Raw genomic sequence first — 7,169 nt, 5'->3', positions numbered from 1 at the left:
CCCGATGCAAGACATAGAAGAGTTAAAGGCACAGGCACGGTAACTCCGCAAGGGCCAACATGCGTCCTTTGGGGAGCTGGTGGCACTTATCCAGGAGACGGTAGATAAAGGAGAGCCAAGGCCAGAACGGGCAAACGGTGTGGTGGCATTCAGCGCATGTTATTGTGCCCAGAGAAATGAGGAATTAATGAGGCAGGAGGCCAAAGTGATACAAAATGTAAAACAATTGCAAGAAAAAGAGATTTAACTAAAAGAAACAGAGATTGAAGGTATAAAACAGCAAAAGGAAGAAGGCCTCAAACTTGTGAAGCAGTTAAAAAAGGCAGAAATACAGCATTTAAGACAAGAAATTGGTCAATTAAACCACAGTATTAGGCAATTAGAAAGAGGGCCCAAGCAAGCAGCTTCATTGCTACAACAACAAAGCCTCTCAAATTTAAATGCCACAGCAGCCGTTGTTGAAACAAATTAAGAGTTAAAAAAATATAAATCGGAAAACTTGAGGTTCCAGCAAGAGATAGAAGATGCTCGGGGAGCATTAAGGGAAGTAATTAAGAAGCCACATAGGGAGGCAGATCACTCCCAGTGCCAACTAGAAATAGCGAGGCTAAAAAGTAATTTAGGGGAGCAGCAGGCCCTGGTATCCGCAGTAACACGGGGAGCCATAACAGACAGCAGACGGAGACAAGAGGGAGACAGATTGGGAAGAGGAAGGCAGTCCGTATAATCCCCAGGAGGGTGGTGTAGGATGGGTTACCTTGGAGACACAAGAGCCAATCGTAGCCGTAGTAACCACTTCTTCACGACGTAATGTGCATGGCAACATCACCAGTAACCATACCGACTCACAGCCCATATCTGGCACTGACGTCACAACATGTAGCCACGAGTTGGGGCCCATTAATAATGGGGACGACCCACTGGAAGTTAATAGGAGGTGGGAAAATTTCAGGAGGGGTCACCCTGAGTTGGAAGAGAGAGACTTAACAGGAATCCTCCTCTTGACCTGTTCCACTTCCCTAAAAGGTAATCTGCCAGAAGCAGTCCTCCAGCCTGGTGCAGCGGCCGATGTACTCATGACTGAGATCCTAAAGCATTTAGGGATTCAAAACTTGAACTTAGTGGCTCTGCTTAATCAGACTAAGCAGTACCCAGACGAGACCCCTAGAGCCTTCAGTAATCGCCTGTATGATATCTATCAATGTACGCAAAACCAGGCACCCACAAATGCTACAGTAGGAAAGAATCAGGAACAATTTAAATCGATGTTCCTGACCCAACTCCATTCTTTAGTTAAAACCACCCTGGGCATAGCCATGAGGCCCACCAATCAGTGGACAGATATAGAGACCAGCGCTCAAATAGCCTGGGAGATGGTAAAAGACCAGTTAAAGGTGAAGTCACCACCCACTGCAAATAAACCAATGTCAATGGTGGAGGGATCTCGAAACGACCCCTTTAAGGGACAGTGCTTTAATTGTAAGAAGGTAGGCCACCTAGTAAACGACTACAGCAGACCCAGACCAGCACCAAACCATAATGCAACGCATAGATACCTCCCGAGGGACGAATCCAAGCCCCCTGGGCAGATCAATGATTGAATCAATTGATAACCCTTATACAAACCCAAATTGCCATGGGGAGGATGCAAAATCATTTACCAGTGCACACAATCGGCGATGCACACTCATTCAAGGATCGACCCTGTGACAGGATTCGGTCCCCAAAGATTGGTTGGAAGTGGGGTTCAGACGCAATGGTAGCAGGAGACCAGTAGTCTTTGTTGTCTTAAAAGGGGGCAGGTAGCAGGTTATGCTTATCGATACTGGCTCAGCCGTTACCATCGTCCACACCCCATACAATGAATGCCATGCAGCGGCGAGCATGGGTTGTAAGATCCTTAAAGGGTTTAATGGTGATACAACCACCACCTATACAGGGAAGGCCACTGAACTTCAGTTGGGAGGCCTCACCTGTAAGGTCCCAGCGCTGATGCTGATGACCACCCCCGACGGAAGGGGAATTTTAGGGACTGATGTGTTGGATCAGTATGGCGAGGTGATAGATTATAATCAGGACTGTGTATGGATGGGATTGAGAGACAAGGCAGGAGTGATAAAAATTTCAGATGCTCACTCGGTTTTTGCTATTAAAAAGCCATCTGAGTATGACACTCTGGGGAGTGAAAATGAAGCTGTGGCAAAACTAATTCAGGAACATCTAGCGGTGTTTGCCACATGCAAGCATGACTGTGGAAAAATGGCAGGTGAGGAATCTGTTGTGGGACCCCCCCCACTCATTCACTAAACAGTACCCCATCCCAAGGGAGTGTCACCCTTACATCCGAGACACCATAAAATCCCTAGTCGAGCAGGGTGTTCTTAGGACAGGCACTTTCATGACCAATTCACCCACATGGTCAATTAAAAAGCTTGATAGCAGCTGGCGACTGACTATTGATTACAGAAAGTTAAATTCTGTAACACCAGCCTGCTCACTGGTAGTAAGTAAAACTCCCACCATATTATCTCAAATTCCAGCTGGTTCCAAGTACTTCTCAACCCTCGACATCGCCAATAGATTCTGGAGTATCCGTTACGAGGGAAGACCAGTACAAATATGCGTTCACATTTTAGGTCCAGAGCTACACCTGGATATGCCTGCCTCAGGGATTCCACAATGCCCCCACGATATTCCACCAAAGAATGGCTGCAATTTTAAAAGACTTTTCCCGCCCTACCTGCTTGCGACAGTAGGTAGACGACCTACCGCTGGCAACCGATAACATGGAGGAGCATCTGTCCCCTTTGCACGAACTTTTGACATTGTTGGCTCAGGTGGGACTAAAGATGAATCCTTGTAAGGCTCAATTAGTAAAAGAATGCGTCACCTTTCTAGGAGTGCCCATTTCTCCAGAGGGATCATCCCCCGACTCTCACAAGGTGGAGATAATACAGCGACTGCCATTACCCACTTCCAAAATAGCCCTACAATCAATCTTGGGTTTGGTGGGGTACCAAAGGAACTTTATCCCAGGCTTTGCAGAGTGTGCAAAGCCCCTGTATGATTTAATAAAACTGCAGGGTGATGACATGCGCCCGGCATGAACTGATGCCCACACCCAGTCCGTGGCTAAATTAAAAACTGCAGAGATACAGGCCACATGGCTGATCCCTCCTGCTCCCACGCAGCCCTTCCATTTGGAGGTCGGGACCACAGAGCAAAGCCTCACTGCAGTTCTGTGCCAAATGCGAGCTGATCGATTACAGCCCATTGCATATGCGTCTCGAATCCTGCAGGGGACAGAAAAGATGTATACCACATGCGAGCACCACCTACTGGCCATCTTCTGGGCGGTACATCACTTTACCTTTATTACTGGGTTACAGGCTACAATCCTGCACAGCGGACACACACCTCTGAAACTACTGATGAAACCTGGAGATTCGCTAGTTTCCTCGCAGCGCCTCAGCAAATGGACATTGGAATTTATGGAAAGAGACATTGATACCATTTCCAAACCCACCACATTGCTGCCACAATTTCTGATCTATGAGGGGTACCTGCATGAATGTCTGTTACCCCTGATTAACTTTGAGACCCATCCTGTGCAGAAAGAGCCCATACAGGATGCCCCAGATGTCTATATCAATGGGTCCTCATATCACATTGAAGGATCCCTCCACACCGGGTATGCTGTGGTATTGCCAGAAAGAACCATCCAGCGAAGATGCAACAGACAGTCTTCACAATATGCAGAAATCACTGCACTTCTAACTGCTGTGAAGGAAACCTCAGATAGACCAGTGAATATTTGGTCCGATAGTCCCTTTGCTATAAACACCATGCTCTCCCTGCCCTATACCACAAAAATGACTATTGTACGATAGACGGTAAGGCCCTCGTCCATGGGCCCTGGTTACGCCTGCCCTGGTCATACCTTAAACAGCGATCCCAGCCCTGCTTCATAGGAAAGATAGCAGCCCATAGAAAAGGGGGTCCACATAGTGAGGGAAATTCCAGAGCAGACAGAGCAGCCAAGGATGCTGCGATTGATGGGGAGATAGAGGATATAGTTGTTGAGCCCTGCAATACTGTTAGCAAGGCCTCCCCAACAGATCACTTAGATTTAAAATCCCTGCAGCAGCAATACTGGTCATATGCTGTTGTAAGCGCCTGGCACGAGGAAGGCAGACCCCTTCCTCAACCAACAGCCTGGGCTCTCAATACCATACTAGCCACTGCCCCTGACTCAGATGAGCAGCTGCTGATGTTCAAAAGAAAGCCAAACACCTGCCCGGTGGTGTGTGTTCCACCAGAGGTGGGTCAGGAACTTCTCTCTCCCTTTCACTCCCACCTCAAAGCAGGGCACTATTCAGCCCTGGTAACCTTCTATAAGGTAGCATCCACAGCTTGGTGGCCTTCCATGAGGGAAACAATGAACCAATACATGGCAGGATGCCTACCGTGCCTGCAACACAATCCTCCCGCATGTACCAACCGAGCCTTGCTTCAAAGCGCACTCCCACCTCAAGGGCCATGGACTCACCTCCAGGTAGACTTCATTGGGCCACTTCCACAGACACAAGGCAATTTTCAGCATGCCCTAGTGGTGGTGGATTAATTCACTAAATGGATCAGACCATTCCCCTGCCACTCCAACACTGCAATCACAGCAGCCAAAACACTACTGAATCATGTGTTTTGTAGGTGAGGAGTACCAGTACAAGTGGATACGATCAAGGTTCACACTTTATCGGTAAAATTTTTACCCACCTGCAGGAAATGTTGGGGATAAAACACAAATTACATATTGCTCACCAGCCTCCAGTCTGGAGGAGCCAAAAGGGGGAACAGGACCATCAAGTTAATGTTGAAAAAATTGTGCGCGGACCACCCCATTCAATGGGCTAACATGCTGCCAATGTGCTTAATGGCAATGAGATCCACACCTCATAGAACAACAGGGGTCTCCCCATATCAGACCATGCGAGGAGGCTCATGAGAATACCAGGCCAGCTAACACTAACAGGGATGTGTCCCCTGACAATGAAAACAGGTAGTTCCAAGTGGCTGGAACAAGTGGAGATCACACCGATCAGATCAATCGATTTGTGGCCACCAAATTGGGGAAATCAAGAAGACAAACTAAAAGGTACTTTGACAAGAAAGTACGTCCCTTTGAATATGAGGTGGGCGACTCAGTAATGATTCCAAATTATGGGAATAAGAAGCTGCCTTTGAGCCCAGGTGGTGGGACCGCATAAGATTATAGACCTATTGTACCCCACGGTTTATTTGATTCAGTTACCGGGGCAAAAGGGCATTAAGTACAAGGAGTGGTTTCACATTAATCAGTTAAAAACTGCCAAAGAGTAAATACTGCACTGATCTTGTTTCCCGCAGACCATGTTATAGATCCTCACGATTGTCGGGACGATATGGGCCAAGACCGAAGCCGAGGGAAGATGGAGAAGTGGGAGCTGCAGCATGACTCACGAACCTCATCAATCATCAATGTGCTTCGAGAAGCGACGGTGCACCAAAGATACGGGAGGGGGAGAGTCTCTGCTGGAGATGTTATTGTACTATAGTAAATCCCCCATGTGTGGCCTACACCTTAAGAGGTGGGCACCAAGTCAGGCCATCCATTTTTCTCTCTCTCTTTAAGTTTAAAACCCATAAACAGCAGAACTACCAGAACCCTCTCAATGTTTATGATATGTGCTCCCCGAGGAGATAACCCATAAGAGGGGTCAATAAGGATATTTCCCTCTCAAGGTGGGGAGTTTGTAAAAATATAAGTCTTCAGTAATAAAATTGATTCTGTGTATAAATGTTGAAAGTGTAGACTATACGAAAAGACTGTTTTGAAAGATTCAAAATGGAAGCTCACAGACCTCCATCATGGTGTTTGTATATTGTGTTAATTGAAAAGCCATTAACCTAATCAAGGAATGCTTCGAGATAGACACATGGGTGAGGAGAGCCAATAAGGAACTGCCCTAGAACCAAGATCCAATCCTGGGGCTTTCTGAGGAACAATTGCTTTGAGAGGTATAAGAACTCAAGCCAAAGATTTTTCTCTCTTCTTCTCCTTCTCTCCTGAGCACACGGCAGACCTCCTGCTGAAGACCAGCCGAAACAGCAAGCCATGTGTTCAGCCACCCAGCCAGAGGAAAGTGACATAGACCTTTTTATAAATCATTATTGTAACATTGTATCTCTGTTATAACTAAGTAGATTCGTAGGTTAGCTGACAACTGCTGACAAATGTGCATGTGTGTGTGTTTAATAAACTATTCCGAATTGTTTTAAACGAATCAGTCTTGCTGTCAATTTAATGCCAGAGATTTAGAAATCTTACACCGCATCGCGATATGCGTTCAGTCTATTCTCCCTGCACCTTGGGGAAGTTAGCAATTCGGTAGAATCCTAAAGCCCTCTCAGTCTGAGTCTCCCTGATCATAGGGAAGCTGATCAAGTCCATCCTGCGTGTGCACAGGGCTTCAGTGACCTGTCTAAAGCAGCAATGTGTGGCATGCTGAGATATACTGCAAATGTCGCCAACTGAGGCCTGAAAGGAACGCAACGCGTCGAACGACAGTGCCGCGGTAACCTTGACCTCGACGGACAATGCGGTCCTGATGGTGCTGGCAGGCTGCAGATCTCCCCTTATGAGCTGACATATCTCACTGATAACCTCTTTGTGGAAGCGCCGTCTCCGAAGGCAGGTGTTCTCGGACAAGTTGAGGTAAGACCGCTTCTCCCTGTACTTGCGGAGTGTGTAACGTCTGGTCATCCTCATCAGTCTGTCACGTCTTACATTGGGCACATAATGCTGTTGAGTGTACCTTCTGCCATCTCGAGTCTGCAGCATGTGAGTGGTCATCAAGAGAGGGTAAGAAATGACAGATCCCATTCCAACAGCTATCTGTTTTCCACCGATTGTTCACAAAGAATGAATGTCCCCACTGTAAAATCCTTACTCTACAGCATTAAATCACACAAGGCACATTCAGGGGACAAGGTTACTCTGTGACCTGCTCTCTTTATTTACAGGACTCCAAAGACGATGACCCTGCATGGGACCTCCCTTTTTATACCTGTGTGATCAGGTAAGGAGTGTCTCCCACAAGTTCACCCCTTGTGGTCAAGGTGTGCATCTA

This window comes from Pristiophorus japonicus, chromosome 1 (genome assembly GCF_044704955.1).
Source record: "Pristiophorus japonicus isolate sPriJap1 chromosome 1, sPriJap1.hap1, whole genome shotgun sequence".
Taxonomy (NCBI): Eukaryota; Metazoa; Chordata; class Chondrichthyes; family Pristiophoridae; genus Pristiophorus; species Pristiophorus japonicus.
Note: the sequence above shows the minus strand (reverse complement) of the source record.